Here is a 24,415-nt window from a genome sequence, read left to right on the forward strand (position 1 = left end):
ATTTTTATCAGGAGATTTGGGGGAACGGTGGGTGGAAGGAAATTTGTGGCTCCTCTCAGATTCCAGAACTTTCTGTCACAGAAATGTGAGGAAAATGCGTTTTTTTTTGCCAAAATTTGAGGTTTGCAAAGGATTCTGGGTAACAGGACCTGGTCAGAGCCCCACAAGTCACCCCATCTTGGATTCCACTAGGTCTCTAGTTTTCAAAAATGCACAGGTTTGGTAGGTTTCCCTAAGTGCCAGCTGAACTAGAGGACAAAATCTACAGGTAGGCACTTTGCAAAAAACAGCTCTGTTTTCTGTGATGTGTCCACGTTGTGTTTTGGGGCATATCCTGTCGAGGGCGCTAGGCCTACCCACACAAGTGAGGTACCATTTTTATCGGGAGACTTGGGGCAGCGCTGGATGGAAGGAAATTTGTGGCTCCTCTCAGATTCCAGAACTTTCTGTCACCGAAATGTGAGGAAAAATTGTTGTTTTAGCCAAAATTTGTGGTTTGCAAAGGATTCTGGGTAACAGAACCTGGTCACAGCCCCACAAGTCACCCCATCTTGGATTCTCCTAGGTCTCTAGTTTTCAAAAATGCACAGGTTTGGTAGGTTTCCCTAGGTGCCGGCTGAGCTAGAGGCCAAAATCTACAGGTAGGCACTTTGCAAAAAACAGCGCTGTTTTCTTTAAAAAAATGGGATGTGTCCACGTTGTGTTTTGGGGTGACTCCTGTCGCGGCCGCTAGGCCTACCCACACAAGCGAGATATAATTTTTATCGGGAGACTTGGGGGAACGCTGGGTGGAAGGAAATTTGTTGCTCCTCTCAGATTCCAGAACTTTCTGTCACCGAAATGTGAGGAAAATGCGTTTTTTTAGCCATAATTTGAGGTTTACAAAGGATTCTGGGTAACAGCACCTGGTCAGAGCCCCACAAGTCACCCAAGCTTGGATCCCCCTAGGTCTCAAGTTTTCAAAAATGCACAGGTTTGGTAGGTTTCCCTAGGTGCTGGCTGAGCTAGAGGACAAAATCTACAGGTAGGCACTTTGCAAAAAACAGCTCTGTTTTCTTTCAAAAAATGGGATGTGTCCACGGTGTGTTTTGGGGCGTTTCCTGTTGCGGCCGCTAGGCCTACCCACACAAGTGAGGTATCATTTTTATCGGGAGACTTGGGGGGACGCTGGGTGGAAGGAAATTTGTGGCTCCTCTCAGATTCCAGAACTTTCTGTCACCGAAATGCGAGGAAAATGCGTTTTATTAGCCAAAATTTGAGGTTTGCAAAGGATTCTGGTTAACAGAACCTGGTCAGAGCCCCACAAGTCACCCCATCTTGGATTCCCCTAGGTCTCTAGTTCTCAAAAATGCACAGGTTTGGTAGGTTTCCCGAGGTGCCGGCTGAGCTAGAGGCCAAAATCTACAGGTTGGCACTTTGCAAAAAACAGCTCTGTTTTCTTTCAAAAAAGTGCTGTCCACGTTGTGTTTTGGGGTGTTTCTTGTCGCGGCCACTAGGCCTACCCACACAAGTGAGGTATCATTTTTATCGGAAGACTTGGGGGAACGCTGGGTGGAAGGAAATTTGTGGTTCCTCTCAGATTCCAGAACTTTCTGTCACCGAAATGTGAGGAAAATGCGTTTTCTTTAGCCAAAAATTGAAGTTTGCAAAGGATTCTGGGTATCAGGACCTGGTCAGAGCCCCACAAGTCACCCCATCTTGGATTCCCCTAGGTCTCTAGTTCTCAAAAATGCACAGGTTTGGTAGGTTTCCCGAGGTGCCGGCTGAGCTAGAGGCCAAAATCTACAGGTAGGCACTTTGGAAAAAACAGCTCTGTTTTCTTTAAAAAAATGGGATGTGTCCACGTTGTGTTTTGGGGTGTCTCCTGTCGCGGCCACTAGGCCTACCCACACAAGTGAGGTATCATTTTTATTGGGAGACTTGGGGGAACGCTGGGTGGAAGGAAATTTGTGGCTCCTCTCAGATTCCAGAACTTTCTGTCACCGAAATGTGAGGAAAATTGTTTTTTTAGCCAAAATTTGAGGTTTGCAAAGGATTCTGGGTAATAGAACCTGGTCACAGCCCCACAAGTCACCCCATCTTGGATTCCCCTAGGTCTCTAGTTCTCAAAAATGCACAGGTTTGGTAGGTTTCCCTTGGTGCCGGCTGAGCTAGAGGCCAAAATCTACCGGTAGGCACTTTGCAAAAAACAGCTCTGTTTTCTTTAAAAAAAATGGGATATGTCCACGTTGTGTTTTGGGGTGTCTCCTTTCGCGGCCGTTAGGCCTACCCACAGAAGTGAGGTATCATTTTTATCGGGAGACTTGGGGGAACGCTGGGTGGAAGGAAATTTGTGGCTCCTCTCAGATTCCAGAACTTTCTGCCACCGAAATGTGAGGAAAATGCGTTTTTTTTAGCCAATAATTGAAGTTTGCACAGGAGTCTGGGTAACAGGACCTGGTCAGAGCCCCACAAGTCACCCCATCTTGGAATCCCCTAGGTCTCTAGTTTTCAAAAACGCACAGGTTTGGTAGGTTTCCCGAAGTGCCGGCTGAGCTAGAGGCCAAAATCTACAGGTAGGCACTTTGCAAAAAACAGCTCTGTTTTCTTTAAAAAAATGGGATCTGTCCACGTTGTGTTTTGGGGTGTGTCCTGTCGCGGCCGCTAGGCCTACCCACACAAGTGAGGTATCATTTTTATCGGGAGACTTGGGGGAACGCTGGGTGGAAGGAAATTTGTGGTTCCTCTCAGATTCCAGAACTTTCTGTCACCGAAATGTGAGGAAAATGCGTTTTGTTAGCCAAAAATTGAGGTTTGCAAAGGATTCTGGGTAACAGACCCTGGTCAGAGCCCCACAAGTCACCCCATCTTGGATTCCCCTAGGTCTCTAGTTTTAATAAATGCACAGGTTTGGTAGGTTTCCCTAGGTGCCGGCTGAGCTAGAGGCCAAAATCTACAGGTAGGCACTTTGCAAAAAACAGTTCTGTTTTCTTTCAAAAAATGGAATGTGTCCACGTTGTGTTAGGGGCGTTTTCTGTCGCGGCCGCTAGGCCTACCCCCACAAGTGAGGTATCATTTTTATCGGGAGACTTGGGGGAACGCTGGGTGGAAGGAAATTTGTGGCTCCTCTCAGATTCCAGAACTTTCTGTCACCGAAATGTGAGGAAAATGCGTTTTTTTAGCCAAAATTTGAGGTTTGCAAAGGATTCTGGGTAACAGAACCTGGTCAGAGCCCCACAAGTCACCCCATCTTGCATTCCATTAGGTCACTAGTTTTCAAAAATGCACAGGTTTGGTAGGTTTCCCTAGGTGCCGGCTGAACTAGAGGCCAAAATCTACAGGTAGGCACTTTGCAAAAAACAGCTCTGTTTTCTGTGATATGTCCACGTTGTGTTTTGGGGCATATCCTGTTGTGGGCGCTAGGCCTACCCACACAAGTGAGGTACCATTTCTATCGGGAGACTTGGGGGAGCGCTGGATGGAAGGAAATTTGTGGCTCCTCTCAGATTCCAGATCTTTCTGTCACCGAAATGTGAGGAAAAAGCGTTTTGTTTTAGCCAATAATTGAAGTTTGCAAAGGATTCTGGGTAACAGGACCTGGTCAGAGCCCCAGAAGTCACCCCCATCTTGGATTCCCCTAGGTCTCTAGTTTTCAAAAATGCACAGGTTTGGTAGGTTTCCCGAGGTGCCGGCTGAGCTAGAGGCCAAAATCTACAGGTAGACACTTTGCAAAAAACAGCTCTGTTTTCTTTCAAAAAATGGGATGTGTCCACGTTGTGTTTTGGGGTGTATCTTGTCGCGGCCGCTAGGCCTACCCACACAAGTGAGGTATCATTTTTATTGTTTTATAGTTTTATCATTTTTATCGGGAGACTTGGGGGAACGCTGGGTGGAAGGAAATTTGTTGCTCATCTCAGATTGCAGAACTTTCTGTCACCGAAATGTAAGGAAAATGCATTTTTTTAGCCAAAATTTGAGGTTTGCAAAGGATTCTGGGTAACAGAACCTGGTCAGAGCCCCACATGTCACCCCATCTTGGATTCCACTAGGTCTCTAGTTTTAAAAAATGCACAGGTTTGGTAGGTTTCCCTAGGTGCCGGCTGAGCTAGAGGCCAAAATCTACAGGTAGGCACTTTGCAAAAAACAGCTCTGTTTTCTTTCAAAAAATGGGATGTGTCCATTTTGTGTTTTGGGGTGTTACTGTCGCGGCCGCTAGGCCTACCCACACAAGTGAGGTACAATTTTTATCGGGAGACTTGGGGGAGCGCTGGATGGAAGGACATTTGTGGCTCCTCTCAGATTCCAGAACTTTCTGTCACCGAAATGTGAGGAAAATGCGTTTTCTTTAGCCAAAAATTGAAGTTTGCAAAGGATTCTGGGTAACAGGACCTGGTCAGAGCCCCACAAGTCACCCCATCTTGGATTCCCCTAGGTCTCTAGTTTTCAAAAACGCACAGGTTTGGTAGGTTTCCCGAAGTGCCGGCTGAGCTAGAGGCCAAAATCTACAGGTAGGCACTTTGCAAAAAACAGCTCTGTTTTCTTTCAAAAAATGGGATGTGTCCACGTTGTGTTTTGGGGTGTGTCCTGTCGCGGCCGCTAGGCCTACCCACACAAGTGAGGTATAATTGTTATCAGGAGACTTGGGGGAACGGTGGGTGGAAGGAAATTTGTGGCTCCTCTCAGATTCCAGAACTTTCTGTCACAGAAATGTGAGGAAAATGCGTTTTTTTTGCCAAAATTTGAGGTTTGCAAAGGATTCTGGGTAACAGGACCCGGTCAGAGCCCCACAAGTCACCCCATCTTGGATTCCACTAGGTCTCTAGTTTTCAAAAATGCACAGGTTTGGTAGGTTTCCCTAAGTGCCAGCTGAACTAGAGGCCAAAATCTACAGGTAGGCACTTTGCAAAAAACAGCTCTGTTTTCTGTGATGTGTCCACGTTGTGTTTTGGGGCATATCCTGTCGCGGGCGCTAGGCCTACCCACACAAGTGAGGTACCATTTTTATCGGGAGACTTGGGGGAGCGCTGGATGGAAGGAAATTTGTGGCTCCTCTCAGATTCCAGAACTTTCTGTCACCGAAATGTGAGGAAAATGCGTTTTCTTTAGCCAAAAATTTAAGTTTGCAAAGGATTCTGGGTAACAGGACCTGGTCAGAGCCCCACAAGTCACCCCATCTTGGATTCCCCTAGGTCTCTAGTTTTCAAAAACGCACAGGTTTGGTAGGTTTCCCGAAGTGCCGGCTGAGCTAGAGGCCAAAATCTACAGGTAGGCACTTTGCAAAAAACAGCTCTGTTTTCTTTCAAAAAATGGGATGTGTCCACGTTGTGTTTTGGGGTGTGTCCTGTCGCGGCCGCTAGGCCTACCCACACAAGTGAGGTATAATTGTTATCAGGAGACTTGGGGGAACGGTGGGTGGAAGGAAATTTGTGGCTCCTCTCAGATTCCAGAACTTTCTGTCACAGAAATGTGAGGAAAATGCGTTTTTTTTGCCAAAATTTGAGGTTTGCAAAGGATTCTGGGTAACAGGACCCGGTCAGAGCCCCACAAGTCACCCCATCTTGGATTCCACTAGGTCTCTAGTTTTCAAAAATGCACAGGTTTGGTAGGTTTCCCTAAGTGCCAGCTGAACTAGAGGCCAAAATCTACAGGTAGGCACTTTGCAAAAAACAGCTCTGTTTTCTGTGATGTGTCCACGTTGTGTTTTGGGGCATATCCTGTCGCGGGCGCTAGGCCTACCCACACAAGTGAGGTACCATTTTTATCGGGAGACTTGGGGGAGCGCTGGATGGAAGGAAATTTGTGGCTCCTCTCAGATTCCAGAACTTTCTGTCACCGAAATGTGAGGAAAATGCGTTTTCTTTAGCCAAAAATTGAAGTTTGCAAAGGATTCTGGGTAACAGGACCTGGTCAGAGCCCCACAAGTCACCCCATCTTGGATTCCCCTAGGTCTCTAGTTTTCAAAAACGCACAGGTTTGGTAGGTTTCCCAAAGTGCCGGCTGAGCTAGAGGCCAAAATCTACAGGTAGGCACTTTGCAAAAAACAGCTCTGTTTTCTTTAAAAAAATGGGATGTGTCCACGTTGTGTTTTGGGGCATCTCCTGTCACAGCCACTAGGTCTACCCACACAAGTGAGGTATCATTTTTATCGGGAGACTTGGGGGAACGCTGGGTGGAAGGAAATTTGTGGCTCCTCTCAGATTCCAGAACTTTCTGTCACCAAAATGTGAGGAAAATGCATTTCTTTAGCCAAAAATTGAGGTTTGCAAAGGATTCTGGGTAACAGAACCTGGTCAGAGCCCCACAAGTCACCCCATCTTGGATTCCCCTAGGTCTCTAGTTCTCAAAAATGCACAGGTTTGGTAGGTTTCCCTTGGTGCCGGCTGAGCTAGAGGCCAAAATCTACAGGTAGGCACTTTGCAAAAAACAGCCCTGTTTTCTTTCAAAAAATGGGATGTGTCCACGTTGTGTTTTTGGGCGTTTCCTGTCGCGGCCGCTAGGCCTACCCACACAAGTGAGGTATCATTTTTATCAGGAGACTTGGGGGAACGCTGCGTGGAAGGAAATTTGTGGCTCCTCTCAGATTCCAGAACTTTCTGTCACCGAAATGTGAGGAAAATGCGTTTTCTTTAGCCAAAAATTGAAGTTTGCAAAGGATTCTGGGTAACAGGACCTGGTCAGAGCCCCACAAGTCACCCCATCTTGGATTCCCCTAGGTCTCTAGTTTTCAAAAACGCACAGGTTTGGTAGGTTTCCCGAAGTGCCGGCTGAGCTAGAGGCCAAAATCTACAGGTAGGCACTTTGGAAAAAACAGCTCTGTTTTCTTTAAAAAAATGGGATGTGTCCACGTTGTGTTTTGGGGTGTCTCCTGTCGCGGCCACTAGGCCTACCCACACAAGTGAGGTATCATTTTTATTGGGAGACTTGGGGGAACGCTGGGTGGAAGGAAATTTGTGGCTCCTCTCAGATTCCAGAACTTTCTGTCACCGAAATGTGAGGAAAATTGTTGTTTTAGCCAAAATTTGTGGTTTGCAAAGGATTCTGGGTAACAGAACCTGGTCACAGCCCCACGAGTCACCCCATCTTGGATTTCCCTAGGTCTCTAGTTATAAAAAATGCACAGGTTTGTTTGGTTTCCCTAGGTGCCGGCTGAGCTAGAGGCCAAAATCTACAGGTAGACACTTTGCAAAAAACAGCTCTGTTTTCTTTCAAAAAATGGGATGTGTCCACGTTGTGTTTTGGGGTGTCTCCTGTCGCGGCCGCTAGGCCTACCCACACAAGTGAGATATAATTTTTATCGGGAGACTTGGGGAAACGCTGGTTGGAAGGAAATTTGTGGCTCCTCTCAGATTCCAGAACTTTCTGTCACCAAAATGTGAGGAAAATGCGTTTCTTTAGCCAAAAATTGAGGTTTGCAAAGGATTCTGGGTAACAGAACCTGGTCAGAGCCCCACAAGTCACCCCATCTTGGATTCCCCTAGGTCTCTAGTTCTCAAAAATGCACAGGTTTGGTAGATTTCCCTTGGTGCCGGCTGAGCTAGAGGCCAAAATCTACAGGTAGGCACTTTGCAAAAAAACAGCTCTGTTTTCTTTCAAAAAATGGGATGTGTCCACGTTGTGTTTTTGGGCGTTTCCTGTCGCGGCCGCTAGGCCTACCCACACAAGTGAGGTATCATTTTTATCAGGAGACTTGGGGGAACGGTGGGTGGAATGAAATTTGTGGCTCCTCTCAGATTCCAGAACTTTCTGTCACCGAAATGTGAGGAAAATTGTTTTTTTAGCCAAAATTTGAGGTTTGCAAAGGATTCTGGGTAACAGAACCTGGTCAGAGCCCCACAAGTCACCCCATCTTGGATTCCCCTAGGTCTCTAGTTTTAAAAAAAAATGCACAGGTTTGGTAGGTTTCCCTAGGTGCCGGCTGAGCTAGAGGTCAAAATCTACAGGTAGGCACTTTGCAAAAAACAGCTCTGTTTTCTTAAAAAAAAATGGGATGTGTCCACGTTGTGTTTTGGGGTGTCTCCTTTCGCGGCCACTAGGCCTACCCACACAAGTGAGGTATCATTTTTATCGGGAGACTTGGGGGAACGCTGCGTGGAAGGAAATTTGTGGCTCCTCTCAGATTCCAGAACTTTCTGTCACCGAAATGTGAGGAAAATTGTTGTTTTAGCCAAAATTTGTGGTTTGCAAAGGATTCTGGGTAACAGAACCTGGTCACAGCCCCACGAGTCACCCCATCTTGGATTTCCCTAGGTCTCTAGTTTTAAAAAATGCACAGGTTTGTTTGGTTTCCCTAGGTGCCGGCTGAGCTAGAGGCCAAAATCTACAGGTAGACACTTTGCAAAAAACAGCTCTGTTTTCTTTCAAAAAATGGGATGTGTCCACGTTGTGTTTTGGGGTGCGTCCTGTCGCGCCGCTAGGCCTACCCGCACAAGTGAGGTATCATTTTTATCGGGAGACTTGGGGGAACGCTGGGTGGAAGGAAATTTGTGGCTCCCATCAGATTCCAGAACTTTCTGTCACCGAAATGTGAGGAAAATGCATTTTTTTTGCCAAAATTTGAGGTTTGCAAAGGATTCTGGGTAACAGGACCTGGTCAGAGCCCCACAAGTCACCCCATCTTGGATTCCACTAGGTCTCTAGTTTTCAAAAATGCACAGGTTTGGTAGGTTTCTCTAAGTGCTGGCTGAACTAGAGGCCAAAATCTACAGGTAGGCACTTTGCAAAAAACAGCTCTGTTTTCTGTGATGTGTCCACGTTGTGTTTTGGGGCATATCCTGTCGCGGGCGCTAGGCCTACCCACTCAAGTGAGGTACCATTTTTATCGGGAGACTTGGGGGAGCGCTGGATGGAAGGACATTTGTGGCTCCTCTCAGATTCCAGAACTTTCTGTCACCGAAATGTGAGGAAAATGCGTTTTCTTTAGCCAAAAATTGAAGTTTGCAAAGGATTCTGGGTAACAGGACCTGGTCAGAGCCCCACAAGTCACCCCATCTTGGATTCCCCTAGGTCTCTAGTTTTCAAAAACGCACAGGTTTGGTAGGTTTCCCGAAGTGCCGGCTGAGCTAGAGGCCAAAATCTACAGGTAGACACTTTGCAAAAAACAGCTCTGTTTTCTTTCAAAAAATGGGATGTGTCCACGTTGTGTTTTGGGGTGCGTTATGTCGCGGCCGCTAGGCCTACCCACACAAGTGAGGTATAATTTTTATCAGGAGATTTGGAAGAACGGTGGGTGGAAGGAAATTTGTGGCTCCTCTCAGATTCCAGAACTTTCTGTCACAGAAATGTGAGGAAAATGCGTTTTTTTTGGCCAAAATTTGAGGTTTGCAAAGGATTCTGGGTAACAGGACCTGGTCAGAGCCCCACAACTCACCCCATCTTGGATTCCACTAGGTCTCTAGTTTTCAAAAATGCACAGGTTTGGTAGGTTTCCCTAAGTGCCAGCTGAACTAGAGGACAAAATCTACAGGTAGGCACTTTGCAAAAAACAGCTCTGTTTTCTTTCAAAAAATGGGATGTGTCCACGTTGTGTTTTGGGGTGCGTCATGTCGCGGCCGCTAGGCCTACCCACACAAGTGAGGTATAATTTTTATCAGGAGATTTGGGGGAACGGTGGGTGGAAGGAAATTTGTGGCTCCTCTCAGATTCCAGAACTTTCTGTCACAGAAATGTGAGGAAAATGTGTTTTTGTTTGCCAAATTTTGAGGTTTGCAAAGGATTCTGGGTAACAGGACCTGGTCAGAGCCCCACAACTCAACCCATCTTGGATTCCACTAGGTCTCTAGTTTTCAAAAATGCACAGGTTTGGTAGGTTTCCCTAAGTGCCAGCTGAACTAGAGGACAAAATCAACAGGTAGGCACTTTGCAAAAAACAGCTCTGTTTTCTGTGATGTGTCCACGTTGTGTTTTGGGGCATATCCTGTCGCGGGCGCTAGGCCTAGGTTTGGTAGGTTTCCCTAGGTGCCGGCTGAGCTAGAGGCCAAAATCTACAGGTAGGCACTTTGCAAAAAACAGCTCTGTTTTCTTTCAAAAAATGGGATATGTCCACGTTGTGTTTTGGGGTGCCTCCTGTCGCGGCCGCTAGGCCTACCCACACAGGTGAGGTATCATTTTTATCGGGAGACTTGGGGGAACGCTGGGTGGAAGGAAATTTGTGGCTCCCATCAGATTCCAGAACTTTCTGTCACCGAAATGTGAGGAAAATGCATTTTTTTGCCAAAATTTGAGGTTTGCAAAGGATTCTGGGTAACAGGACCTGGTCAGAGCCCCACAAGTCACCCCATCTTGGATTCCACTAGGTCTCTAGTTTTCAAAAATGCACAGGTTTGGTAGGTTTCCCTAAGTGCTGGCTGAACTAGAGGCCAAAATCTACAGGTAGGCACTTTGCAAAAAACAGCTCTGTTTTCTGTGATGTGTCCACGTTGTGTTTTGGGGCATATCCTGTCGCGGGCGCTAGGCCTACCCACACAAGTGAGGTACCATTTTTATCGGGAGACTTGGGGGAGCGCTGGATGGAAGGAAATTTGTGGCTCCTCTCAGATTCCAGAACTTTCTGTCACCGAAATGTGAAGAAAATGCGTTTTCTTTAGCCAAAAATTGAAGTTTGCAAAGGATTCTGGGTAACAGGACCTGGTCAGAGCCCCACAAGTCACCCCATCTTGGATTCCCCTAGGTCTCTAGTTTTCAAAAACGCACAGGTTTGGTAGGTTTCCCGAAGTGCCGGCTGAGCTAGAGGCCAAAATCTACAGGTAGGCACTTTGGAAAAAACAGCTCTGTTTTCTTTAAAAAAATGGGATGTGTCCACGTTGTGTTTTGGGGAGTGTTCTGTCGCGGCCGCTAGGCCTACCCACACAAGTGAGGTATCATTTTTATTGGGAGACTTGGGGGAACGCTGGGTGGAAGGAAATTTGTGGCTCCTCTCAGATTCCAGAACTTTCTGTCACCGAAATGTGAGGAAAGTTGTTGTTTTAGCCAAAATTTGTGGTTTGCAAAGGATTCTGGGTAACAGAACCTGGTCACAGCCCCACGAGTCACCCCATCTTGGATTTCCCTAGGTCTCTAGTTTTAAAAAATGCACAGGTTTGTTTGGTTTCCCTAGGTGCCGGCTGAGCTAGAGGCCAAAATCTACAGGTAGACACGTTGCAAAAAACAGCTCTGTTTTCTTTCAAAAAATGGGATGTGTCCACGTTGTGTTTTGGGGTGTCTCCTGTCGCGGCCGCTAGGCCTACCCACACAAGTGAGATATAATTTTTATCGGGAGACTTGGGGAAACGCTGGTTGGAAGGAAATTTGTGGCTCCTCTCAGATTCCAGAACTTTCTGTCACCGAAATGTGAGGAAAATGCGTTTTCTTTAGCCAAAAATTGAAGTTTGCAAAGGATTCTGGGTAACAGGACCTGGTCAGAGCCCCTCAAGTCACCCCATCTTGGATTCCCCTAGGTCTCTAGTTTTCAAAAACGCACAGGTTTGGTAGGTTTCCCGAAGTGCCGGCTGAGCTAGAGGCCAAAATCTACAGGTAGGCACTTTGCAAAAAACAGCTCTGTTTTCTTTCAAAAAATGGGATGTGTCCACGTTGTGTTTTGGGGTGTGTTCTGTCGCGGCCGCTAGGCCTACCCACACAAGTGAGGTATAATTTTTATCAGGAGACTTGGGGGAACGGTGGGTGGAAGGAAATTTGTGGCTCCTCTCAGATTCCAGAACTTTCTGTCACCGAAATGTGAGGAAAATTGTTGTTTTAGCCAAAATTTGTGGTTTGCAAAGGATTCTGGGTAACAGAACCTGGTCACAGCCCCACAAGTCACCCCATCTTGGATTCCCCTAGGTCTCTAGTTTTAAAAAATGCACAGGTTCGGTAGGTTTCCCGAGGTGCTGGCTGAGCTAGAGGCCAAAATCTACAGGTAGGCACTTTGCAAAAAACAGCGCTGTTTTCTTTAAAAAATTGGGATGTGTCCACGTTGTGTTTTGGGGTGTATCCTGTCGCGGCCGCTAGGCCTACCCACACAAGTGAGATATAATTTTTATCGGGAGACTTGGGGGAACGCTGGGTGGAAGGAAATTTGTTGCTCCTCTCAGATTCCAGAACTTTCTGTCACCGAAATGTGAGGAAAATGCGTTTTTTTAGCCAAAATTTGAGGTTTAGAAAGGATTCTGGGTAACAGCACCTGGTCAGAGCCCCACAAGTCACCCAAGCTTGGATCCCCCTAGGTCTCAAGTTTTCAAAAATGCACAGGTTTGGTAGGTTTCCCTAGGTGCCGGCTGAGCTAGAGGCCAAAATCTACAGGTAGGCACTTTGCAAAAGACAGCTCTGTTTTCTTTCAAAAAATGGGATGTGTCCACGTTGTGTTTTGGGGTGTCTCCTTTCGCGGCCACTAGGCCTACCCACACAAGTGAGGTATCATTTTTATCAGGAGACTTGGGGGAACGCTGCGTGGAAGGAAATTTGTGGCTCCTCTCAGATTCCAGAACTTTCTGTCACCGAAATGTGAGGAAAATGCATTTTCTTTAGCCAAAAATTTAAGTTTGCCAAGGATTCTGGGTAACAGGCCCTGGTCAGAGCCCCACAAGTCACCCCATCTTGGATTCCCCTAGGTCTCTAGTTTTCAAAAACGCACAGGTTTGGTAGGTTTCCCGAAGTGCCGGCTGAGCTAGAGGCCAAAATCTACAGGTAGGCACTTTGGAAAAAACAGCTCTGTTTTCTTTAAAAAAAATGGGATGTGTCCACGTTGTGTTTTGGGGTGTCTCCTGTCGCGGCCACTAGGCCTACCCACACAAGTGAGGTATCATTTTTATTGGGAGACTTGGGGGAACGCTGGGTGGAAGGAAATTTGTGGCTCCTCTCAGATTCCAGAACTTTCTGTCACCGAAATGTGAGGAAAATTGTTGTTTTAGCCAAAATTTGTGGTTTGCAAAGGATTCTGGGTAACAGAACCTGGTCACAGCCCCACGAGTCACCCCATCTTGGATTTCCCTAGGTCTCTAGTTTTAAAAAATGCACAGGTTTGTTTGGTTTCCCTAGGTGCCGGCTGAGCTAGAGGCCAAAATCTACAGGTAGACACTTTGCAAAAAACAGCTCTGTTTTCTTTCAAAAAATGGGATGTGTCCACGTTGTGTTTTGGGGTGTCACCTGTCGCGGCCGCTAGGCCTACCCACACAAGTGAGATATAATTTTTATCGGGAGACTTGGGGAAACGCTGGTTGGAAGGAAATTTGTGGCTCCTCTCAGATTCCAGAACTTTCTGTCACCAAAATGTGAGGAAAATGCGTTTCTTTAGCCAAAAATTGAGGTTTGCAAAGGATTCTGGGTAACAGAACCTGGTCAGAGCCCCACAAGTCCCCCCATCTTGGATTCCCCTAGGTCTCTAGTTCTCAAAAATGCACAGGTTTGGTAGGTTTCCCTTGGTGCCGGCTGAGCTAGAGGCCAAAATCTACAGGTAGGCACTTTGCAAAAAACAGCTCTGTTTTCTTTCAAAAAATGGAATGTGTCCACGTTGTGTTTTTGGGTGTTTCCTGTCGCGGCCGCTAGGCCTACCCACACAAGTGAGGTATCATTTTTATCAGGAGACTTGGGGGAACGGTGGGTGGAAGGAAATTTGTGGCTCCTCTCAGATTCCAGAACTTTCTGTCACCGAAATGTGAGGAAAATTGTTTTTTTAGCCACAATTTGAGGTTTGCAAAGGATTCTGGGTAACAGAACCTGGTCAGAGCCCCACACGTCACCCCATCTTGGATTCCCCTAGGTCTCTAGTTTTAAAAAATGCACAGGTTTGGTAGGTTTCCCTAGGTGCCGGCTGAGCTAGAGGCCAAAATCTACAGGTAGACACTTTGCAAAAAACAGCTCTGTTTTCTTTCAAAAAATGGGATGTGTCCACGTTGTGTTTTGGGATGTCACCTGTCGTGGCCGCTATGCCTACCCACACAAGTGAGATATATTTTTTATCAGGAGACTTGGGGGAAATCTGGGTGGAAGGAAATGTGTGTCTCCTCTCAGATTCCAGAACTTTCTGTCACCGAAATGTGAGGAAAATGCGTTTTTTTAGCCAAAAATTGAGGTTTGCAAAGGATTCTGGGAAACAGCACCTGGTCAGAGCCCCACAAGTCACCCCATCTTGGATTCCCCTAGGTCTCTAGTTTTAAAAAAAAATGCACAGGTTTGGTAGGTTTCCCTAGGTGCCGGCTGAGCTAGAGGTCAAAATCTACAGGTAGGCACTTTGCAAAAAACAGCTCTGTTTTCTTTAAAAAAATGGGATGTGTCCACGTTGTGTTTTGGGGTGTCTCCTTTCGCGGCCACTAGGCCTACCCACACAAGTGAGGTATCATTTTTATCGGGAGACTTGGGGGAACGCTGCGTGGAAGGAAATTTGTGGCTCCTCTCAGATTCCAGAACTTTCTGTCACCGAAATGTGAGGAAAATGCGTTTTCTTTAGCCAAAAATTGAAGTTTGCAAAGGATTCTGGGTAACAGGACCTGGTCAGAGCGCCACAAGTCACCTCATCTTGGATTCCCCTAGGTCTCTAGTTTTCAAAAACGCACAGGTTTGGTAGGTTTCCCGAAGTGCCGGCTGAGCTAGAGGCCAAAATCTACAGGTAGGCACTTTGGAAAAAACAGCTCTGTTTTCTTTAAAAAAATGGGATGTGTCCACGTTGTGTTTTGGGGTGTCTCCTGTCGCGGCCACTAGGCCTACCCACACAAGTGAGGTATCATTTTTATTGGGAGACTTGGGGGAACGCTGGGTGGAAGGAAATTTGTGGCTCCTCTCAGATTCCAGATCTTTCTGTCACCGAAATGTGAGGAAAATTGTTGTTTTAGCCAAAATTTGTGGTTTGCAAAGGATTCTGGGTAACAGAACCTGGTCACAGCCCCACGAGTCACCCCATCTTGGATTTCCCTAGGTCTCTAGTTTTAAAAAATGCACAGGTTTGTTTGGTTTCCCTAGGTGCCGGCTGAGCTAGAGGCCAAAATCTACAGGTAGACACTTTGCAAAAAACAGCTCTGTTTTCTTTAAAAAAATGGGATGTGTCCACGTTGGGTTTTGGGGTGTGTCCTGTCGCGGCCGCTAGGCCTACCCACACAAGTGAGATATCATTTTTATCGGGAGACTTGGGGAAACGCTGGTTGGAAGGAAATTTGTGGCTCCTCTCAGATTCCAGAACTTTCTGTCACCAAAATGTGAGGAAAATGCGTTTCTTTAGCCAAAAATTGAGGTTTGCAAAGGATTCTGGGTAACAGAACCTGGTCAGAGCCCCACAAGTCACCCCATCTTGGATTCCCCTAGGTCTCTAGTTCTCAAAAATGCACAGGTTTGGTAGGTTTCCCTTGGTGCCGGCTGAGCTAGAGGCCAAAATCTACAGGTAGGCACTTTGCAAAAAACAGCTCTGTTTTCTTTCAAAAAATGGGATGTGTCCACGTTGTGTTTTTGGGTGTTTCCTGTCGCGGCCGCTAGGCCTACCCACACAAGTGAGGTATAATTTTTATCAGGAGACTTGGGGGAACGGTGGGTGGAAGGAAATTTGTGTCTCCTCTCAGATTCCAGAACTTTCTGTCACCGAAATGTGAGGAAAATTGTTTTTTTAGCCAAAATTTGAGGTTTGCAAAGGATTCTGGGTAACAGAACCTGGTCAGAGCCCCACAAGTCACCGCATCTTGGATTCCCCTAGGTCTCTAGTTTTAAAAAATGCACAGGTTTGGTAGGTTTCCCTAGGTGCCGGCTGAGCTAGAGGCCAAAATCTACAGGTAGACACTTTGCAAAAAACAGCTCTGTTTTCTTTCAAAAAATGGGATGTGTCCACGTTGTGTTTTGGGGTGTCACCTGTCGCGGCCGCTAGGCCTACCCACACAAGTGAGATATAATTTTTATCAGGAGACTTGGGGGAACTCTGGGTGGAAGGAAATTTGTGTCTCCTCTCAGATTCAAGAACTTTGTCACCGAAATGTGAGGAAAATGCGTTTTTTTAGCCAAAAATTGAGGTTTGCAAAGGATTCTGGGTAACAGCACCTGGTCAGAGCCCCACAAGTCACCCCATCTTGGATTCCCTTAGGTCTCTAGTTTTAAAAAAAAATGCACAGGTTTGGTAGGTTTCCCTAGGTGCCGGCTGAGCTAGAGGTCAAAATCTACAGGTAGGCACTTTGCAAAAAAACAGCTCTATTTTCTTTAAAAAAATGGGATGTGTCCACGTTGTGTTTTGGGGTGTCTCCTTTCGCGGCCACTAGGCCTACCCACACAAGTGAGGTATCATTTTTATCGGGAGACTTGGGGGAATGCTGCGTGGAAGGAAATTTGTGGCTCCTCTCAGATTCCAGAACTTTCTGTCACCGAAATGTGAGGAAAATGCGTTTTCTTTAGCCAAAAATTGAAGTTTGCAAAGGATTCTGGGTAACAGGACCTGGTCAGAGCCCCACAAGTCACCCCATCTTGGATTCCCCTAGGTCTCTAGTTTTCAAAAACGCACAGGTTTGGTAGGTTTCCCGAAGTGCCGGCTGAGCTAGAGGCCAAAATCTACAGGTAGGCACTTTGGAAAAAACAGCTCTGTTTTCTTTAAAAAAATGGGATGTGTCCACGTTGTGTTTTGGGGTGTCTCCTGTCGCGGCCACTAGGCCTACCCACACAAGTGAGGTATCATTTTTATTGGGAGACTTGGGGAAACGCTGGTTGGAAGGAAATCTGTGTCTCCTCTCAGATTCCAGAACTTTCTGTCACCAAAATGTGAGGAAAATGCGTTTCTTTAGCCAAAAATTGAGGTTTGCAAAGGATTCTGGGTAACAGAACCTGGTCAGAGCCCCACAAGTCACCCCATCTTGGATTCCCCTAGGTCTCTAGTTCTCAAAAATGCACAGGTTTGGTAGGTTTCCCTTGGTGCCGGCTGAGCTAGAGGCCAAAATCTACAGGTAGGCACTTTGCAAAAAACAGCTCTGTTTTCTTTCAAAAAATGGGATGTGTCCACGTTGTGTATTCGGGCGTTTCCTGTTGCGGCCGCTAGGCCTACCCACACAAGTGAGGTATCATTTTTATCAGGAGACTTGGGGGAACGGTGGGTGGAAGGAAATTTGTGGCTCCTCTCAGATTCCAGAACTTTCTGTCACGAAAATGTGAGGAAAATGCGTTTTTTTAGCCAAAATTTGAGGTTTGCAAAGGATTCTGGGTAACAGAACCTGGTCAGAGCCCCACAAGTCACCCCATCTTGGATTCCCCTAGGTCTCTAGTTTTAAAAAATGCACAGGTTTGGTAGATTTCCCTAGGTGCCGGCTGAGCTAGAGGTCAAAATCTACAGGTAGGCACTTTGGAAAAAACAGCTCTGTTTTCTTTAAAAAAATGGGATGTGTCCACGTTGTGTTTTGGGGTGTCTCCTGTCGCGGCCGCTAGGCCTACCCACACAAGTGAGATATCATTTTTATCGGGAGACTTGGGGAAACGCTGGTTGGAAGGAAATTTGTGGCTCCTCTCAGATTCCAGAACTTTCTGTCATCAAAATGTGAGGAAAATGCGTTTCTTTAGCCAAAAATTGAGGTTTGCAAAGGATTCTGGGTAACAGAACCTGGTCAGAGCCCCACAAGTCACCCCATCTTGGATTCCCCTAGGTCTCTAGTTTTCAAAAACGCACAGGTTTGGTAGGTTTCCCGAAGTGCCGGCTGAGCTAGAGGCCAAAATCTACAGGTAGGCACTTTGGAAAAAACAGCTCTGTTTTCTTTAAAAAAATGGGATGTGTCCACGTTGTGTTTTGGGGTGTCTCCTGTCGCGGCCACTAGGCCTACCCACACAAGTGAGGTATCATTTTTATTGGGAGACTTGGGGGAACGCTGGGTGGAAGGAAATTTGTGGCTCCTCTCAGATTCCAGAACTTTCTGTCACCGGAATGTGAGGAAAATAGTTGTTTTAGCCAAAATTTGTGGTTTGCAAAGGATTCTGGGTAACAGAACCTGGTCAGAGCCCCACAAGTCACCCCATCTTGGATTCCCCTAGGTCTCTAGTTTTAAAAAATGCACAGGTTTGGTAGATTTCCCTAGGTGCCGGCTGAGCTAGAGGTCAAAATCTACAGGTAGGCACTTTGGAAAAAACAGCTCTGTTTTCTTTAAAAAAATGGGATGTGTCCACGTTGTGTTTTGGGGTGTCTCCTGTCGCGGCCGCTAGGCCTACCCACACAAGTGAGATATAATTTTTATCGGGAGACTTGGGGAAACGCTGGTTGGAAGGAAATTTGTGGCTCCTCTCAGATTCCAGAACTTTCTGTCATCAAAATGTGAGGAAAATGCGTTTCTTTAGCCAAAAATTGAGGTTTGCAAAGGATTCTGGGTAACAGAACCTGGTCAGAGCCCCACAAGTCACCCCATCTTGGATTCCCCTAGGTCTCTAGTTCTCAAAAATGCACAGGTTTGGTAGGTTTCCCTTGGTGCCGGCTGAGCTAGAGGCCAAAATCTACAGGTAGGCACTTTGCAAAAAACAGCTCTGTTTTCTTTCAAAAAATGGGATGTGTCCACGTTGTGTTTTTGGGTGTATCCTGTCGCGGCCGCTAGGCCTACCCACACAAGTGAGGTATCATTTTTATCAGGAGACTTGGGGGAACGGTGGGTGGAAGGAAATTTGTGTCTCCTCTCAGATTCCAGAACTTTCTGTCACCGAAATGTGAGGAAAATTGTTTTTTTAGCCAAAATTTGAGGTTTGCAAAGGATTCTGGGTAACAGAACCTGGTCAGAGCCCCACAAGTCACCCCATCTTGGATTCCCCTAGGTCTCTAGTTTTAAAAAATGCACAGGTTTGGTAGGTTTCCCTAGGTGCCGGCTGAGCTAGAGGCCAAAATCTACAGGTAGACACTTTGCAAAAAACAGCTCTGTTTTCTTTCAAAAAATGGGATGTGTCCACGTTGTGTTTTGGGGTGTCATCTGTCGCGGCCGCTAGGCCTACCCACACAAGTGAGATATAATTTTTATCGGGAGACTTGGGGGAACTCTGGGTGGAAGGAAATTTGTGTCTCCTCTCAGATTCAAGAACTTTCTGTCACCGAAATGTGAGGAAAATGCGTTTTTTTAGCCAAAAATTGAGGTTTGCAAAGGATTCTGGGTAACAGCACCTGGTCAGAGCCCCACAAGTCACCCCATCTTGGATTCCCCTAGGTCTCTAGTTTTAAAAAAAAATGCACAGCTTTGGTAGGTTTCCCTAGGTGCCGGCTGAGCTAGAGGTCAAAATCTACAGGTAGGCACTTTGCAAAAAAACAGCTCTGTTTTCTTTAAAAAAATGGGATGTGTCCACGTTGTGTTTTGGGGTGTCTCCTTTCGCGGCCACTAGGCCTACCCACACAAGTGAGGTATCATTTTTATCGGGAGACTTGGGGGAATGCTGCGTGGAAGGAAATTTGTGGCTCCTCTCAGATTCCAGAACTTTCTGTCACCGAAATGTGAGGAAAATGCGTTTTCTTTAGCCAAAAATTGAAGTTTGCAAAGGATTCTGGGTAACAGGACCTGGTCAGAGCCCCACAAGTCACCCCATCTTGGATTCCCCTAGGTCTCTAGTTTTCAAAAACGCACAGGTTTGGTAGGTTTCCCGAAGTGCCGGCTGAGCTAGAGGCCAAAATCTACAGGTAGGCACTTTGGAAAAAACAGCTCTGTTTTCTTTAAAAAAATGGGATGTGTCCACGTTGTGTTTTGGGGTGTCTCCTGTCGCGGCCACTAGGCCTACCCACACAAGTGAGGTATCATTTTTATTGGGAGACTTGGGGAAACGCTGGTTGGAAGGAAATCTGTGGCTCCTCTCAGATTCCAGAACTTTCTGTCACCAAAATGTGAGGAAAATGCGTTTCTTTAGCCAAAAATTGAGGTTTGCAAAGGATTCTGGGTAACAGAACCTGGTCAGAGCCCCACAAGTCACCCCATCTTGGATTCCCCTAGGTCTCTAGTTCTCAAAAATGCACAGGTTTGGTAGGTTTCCCTTGGTGCCGGCTGAGCTAGAGGCCAAAATCTACAGGTAGGCACTTTGCAAAAAACAGCTCTGTTTTCTTTAAAAAAATGGGATGTGTCCACGTTGTGTTTTTGGGCGTTTCCTGTTGCGGCCGCTAGGCCTACCCACACAAGTGAGGTATCATTTTTATCAGGAGACTTGGGGGAACGGTGGGTGGAAGGAAATTTGTGGCTCCTCTCAGATTCCAGAACTTTCTGTCACGAAAATGTGAGGAAAATGCGTTTTTTTAGCCAAAATTTGAGGTTTGCAAAGGATTCTGGGTAACAGAACCTGGTCAGAGCCCCACAAGTCACCCCATCTTGGATTCCCCTAGGTCTCTAGTTTTCAAAAATGCACAGGTTTGGTAGATTTCCCTAGGTGCCGGCTGAGCTAGAGGTCAAAATCTACAGGTAGGCACTTTGGAAAAAACAGCTCTGTTTTCTTTAAAAAAATGGGAATGTGTCCACGTTGTGTTTTGGGGTGTCTCCTTTCGCGGCCACTAGGCCTACCCACACAAGTGAGGTATCATTTTTATCGGGAGACTTGGGGGAACGCTGCGTAGAAGGAAATTGGTGGCTCCTCTCAGATTCCAGAGCTTTCTGTCACCGAAATGTGAGGAAAATTGTTTTTTTAGCCAAAATTTGAGGTTTGCAAAGGATTCTGGGTAACAGAACCTGGTCACAGCCCCACAAGTCACCCCATCTTGGATTCCCCTAGGTCTCTAGTTTTAAAAAATGCACAGGTTTGGTAGGTTTCCCTAGGTGCCGGCTGAGCTAGAGACCAAAATCTACAGGTAGGCACTTTGCAAAAAACAGCTCTGTTTTCTTTAAAAAAATGGGATGTGTCCACGTTGTGTTTTGGGGTGTCTCCTGTCGTGGCCACTAGGCCTACCCACACAAGTGAGGTATCATTTATATCGGGAGACTTGGGGGAACGCTGGGTGGAAGGAAATTTGTGGCTCCTCTCAGATTCCAGAACTTTCTGTCACCGAAATGTGAGGAAAATGTGTTTTTTTAGCCAAAATTTGAGGTTTGCAAAGTATTCTGGGTAACTGAACCTGGTCAGAGCCCCACAAGTCACCCCATCATGGATCCCCCTAGGTCTCTAGTTTTCAAAAATGCACAGGTTTGTTAGGTTTCCCTAGGTGCCGGCTGAGCTAGAGGCCAAAATCTACAGGTAGGCACTTTGCAAAAAACAGTTCTGTTTTCTTTCAAAAAATGGAATGTGTCCACGTTGTGTTAGGGGCGTCTTCTGTCGCGGCCGCTAGGCCTACCCACACAAGTGAGGTATCATTTTTATCGGGAGACTTGGGGGAACGCTGGGTGGAAGGAAATTTGTGGCTCCTGTCAGATTCCAGAACTTTCTGTCACCGAAATGTGAGGAAAATGCGTTTTTTTAGCCAAAATTTGAGGTTTGCAAAGGATTCTGGGTAACAGAACCTGGTCAGAGCCCCACAAGTCACCCCATCTTGGATTCCACTAGGTCACTAGTTTTCAAAAATGCACAGGTTTGGTAGGTTTCCCTAGGTGCCGGCTGAACTAGAGGCCAAAATCTACAGGTAGGCACTTTGCAAAAAACAGCTCTGTTTTCTGTGATGTGTCCACGTTGTGTTTTGGGGCATATCCTGTTGCGGGCGCTAGGCCTACCCACACAAGTGAGGTACCATTTCTATCGGGAGACTTGGGGGAGCGCTGGATGGAAGGAAATTTGTGGCTCCTCTCAGATTCCAGATCTTTCTGTCACCGAAATGTGAGGAAAAAGCGTTTTGTTTTAGCCAATAATTGAAGTTTGCAAAGGATTCTGGGTAACAGGACCTGGTCAGAGCCCCAGAAGTCACCCCCATCTTGGATTCCCCTAGGTCTCTAGTTTTCAAAAATGCACAGGTTTGGTAGGTTTCCCGAGGTGCCGGCTGAGCTAGAGGCCAAAATCTACAGGTAGACACTTTGCAAAAAACAGCTCTGTTTTCTTTCAAAAAATGGGATGTGTCCACGTTGTGTTTTGGCGTGTATCTTGTCGCGGCTGCTGGGCCTACCCACACAAGTGAGTTATCATTTTTATCGTTTTATAGTTTTATCATTTTTATCGGGAGACTTGGGGGAACGCTGGGTGGAAGGAAATTTGTGGCTCCTCTCAGATTGCAGAACTTTCTGTCACCGAAATGTAAGGAAAATGCATTTTTTTAGCCAAAATTTGAGGTTTGCAAAGGATTCTGGGTAACAGAACCTGGTCAGAGCCCCACATGTCACCCCATCTTGGATTCCACTAGGTCTCTAGTTTTAAAAAATGCACAGGTTTGGTAGGTTTCCCTAGGTGCCGGCTGAGCTAGAGGCCAAAATCTACAGGTAGGCACTTTGCAAAAAAACAGCTCTGTTTTCTGTGATGTGTTCACGTTGTGTTTTGGGACATATCCTGTCGCGGGCGCTAGGCCTACCCACACAAGTGAGATACCATTTTTATCGGGAGACTTGGGGGAGCGTTGGATGGAAGGAAATTTGTGGCTCCTCTCAGATTCCAGAACTTTCTGTCACCGAAATGTGAGGAAAATTCGTTTTTTTAGCCAAAATTTGAGGTTTGCAAAGGATTCTGGGTAACAGAACCTGGTCAGAGCCCCACAAGTCACCCCATCTTGGATTCCCCTAGGTCTCTAGTTTTCAAAAATGCACAGGTTTGGTAGATTTCCCTAGGTGCCGGCTGAGCTAGAGGTCAAAATCTACAGGTAGGCACTTTGGAAAAAACAGCTCTGTTTTCTTTAAAAAAATGGGATGTGTCCACGTTGTGTTTTGGGGTGTCTCCTTTCGCGGCCACTAGGCCTACCCACACAAGTGAGGTATCATTTTTATCGGGAGACTTGGGGGAACGCTGCGTAGAAGGAAATTGGTGGCTCCTCTCAGATTCCAGAACTTTCTGTCACCGAAATGTGAGGAAAATTGTTTTTTTAGCCAAAATTTGAGGTTTGCAAAGGATTCTGGGTAACAGAACCTGGTCACAGCCCCACAAGTCACCCCATCTTGGATTCCCCTAGGTCTCTAGTTTAAAAAAATGCACAGGTTTGGTAGGTTTCCCTAGGTGCCGGCTGAGCTAGAGACCAAAATCTACAGGTAGGCACTTTGCAAAAAACAGCTCTGTTTTCTTTAAAAAAATGGGATGTGTCCACGTTGTGTTTTGGGGTGTCTCCTGTCGCGGCCACTAGGCCTACCCACACAAGTGAGGTATCATTTATATCGGGAGACTTGGGGGAACGCTGGGTGGAAGGAAATTTGTGGCTCTTCTCAGATTCCAGAACTTTCTGTCACCGAAATGTGAGGAAAATGCGTTTTTTTAGCCAAAATTTGAGGTTTGCAAAGTATTCTGGGTAACTGCACCTGGTCAGAGCCCCACAAGTCACCCCATCATGGATCCCCCTAGGTCTCTAGTTTTCAAAAATGCACAGGTTTGGTAGGTTTCCATAGGTGCCGGCTGAGCTAGAGGCCAAAATCTACAGGTAGGCACTTTGCAAAAAACAGCTCTGTTTTCTGTGATGTGTCCATGTTGTGTTTTGGGGCATATCCTGTCGCGGGCGCTAGGCCTACCCACACAAGTGAGTTACCATTTTTATCGGGAGACTTGGGGGAGCGCTGGATGGGAGGACATTTGTGGCTCCTCTCAGATTCCAGAACTTTCTGTCACGGAAATGTGAGGAAAATGCGTTTTTTTAGCCAAAAATTGAGGTTTGCAAAGGATTCTGGGTAACAGAACCTGGTCAGAGCCCCACAAGTCACCCCATCTTGGATTCCCCTAGGTCTCTAGTTTTCAAAAATGCACAGGTTTGGTAGATTTCCCTAGGTGCCGGCTGAGCTAGAGGTCAAAATCTACAGGTAGGCACTTTGCAAAAAACAGCTCTGTTTTCTTTAAAAAAATGGGATGTGTCCACGTTGTGTTTTGGGGTGTCTCCTTTCGCGGCCACTAGGCCTACCCACACAAGTGAGGTATCATTTTTATCGGGAGACTTGGGGGAACGCTGCGTAGAAGGAAATTGGTGGCTCCTCTCAGATTCCAGAACTTTCTGTCACCGAAATGTGAGGAAAATTGTTTTTTTAGCCAAAATTTGAGGTTTACAAAGGATTCTGGGTAACAGAACCTGGTCACAGCCCCACAAGTCACTCCATCTTGGATTCCCCTAGGTCTCTAGTTTTAAAAAATGCACAGATTTGGTAGGTTTCCCTAGGTGCCGGCTGAGCTAGAGACCAAAATCTACAGGTAGGCACTTTGCAAAAAACAGCTCTGTTTTCTTTAAAAAAATGGGATGTGTCCACGTTGTGTTTTGGGGTGTCTCCTGTCACGGCCACTAGGCCTACCCACACAAGTGAGGTATCATTTATATCGGGAGACTTGGGGGAACGCTGGGTGGAAGGAAATTTGTGGCTCTTCTCAGATTCCAGAACTTTCTGTCACCGAAATGTGAGGAAAATGCGTTTTTTTAGCCAAAATTTGAGGTTTGCAAAGTATTCTGGGTAACTGCACCTGGTCAGAGCCCCACAAGTCA

The sequence above is a fragment of the Pleurodeles waltl genome, chromosome 4_2, assembly GCF_031143425.1.
Source record: "Pleurodeles waltl isolate 20211129_DDA chromosome 4_2, aPleWal1.hap1.20221129, whole genome shotgun sequence".
Taxonomy (NCBI): Eukaryota; Metazoa; Chordata; class Amphibia; order Caudata; family Salamandridae; genus Pleurodeles; species Pleurodeles waltl.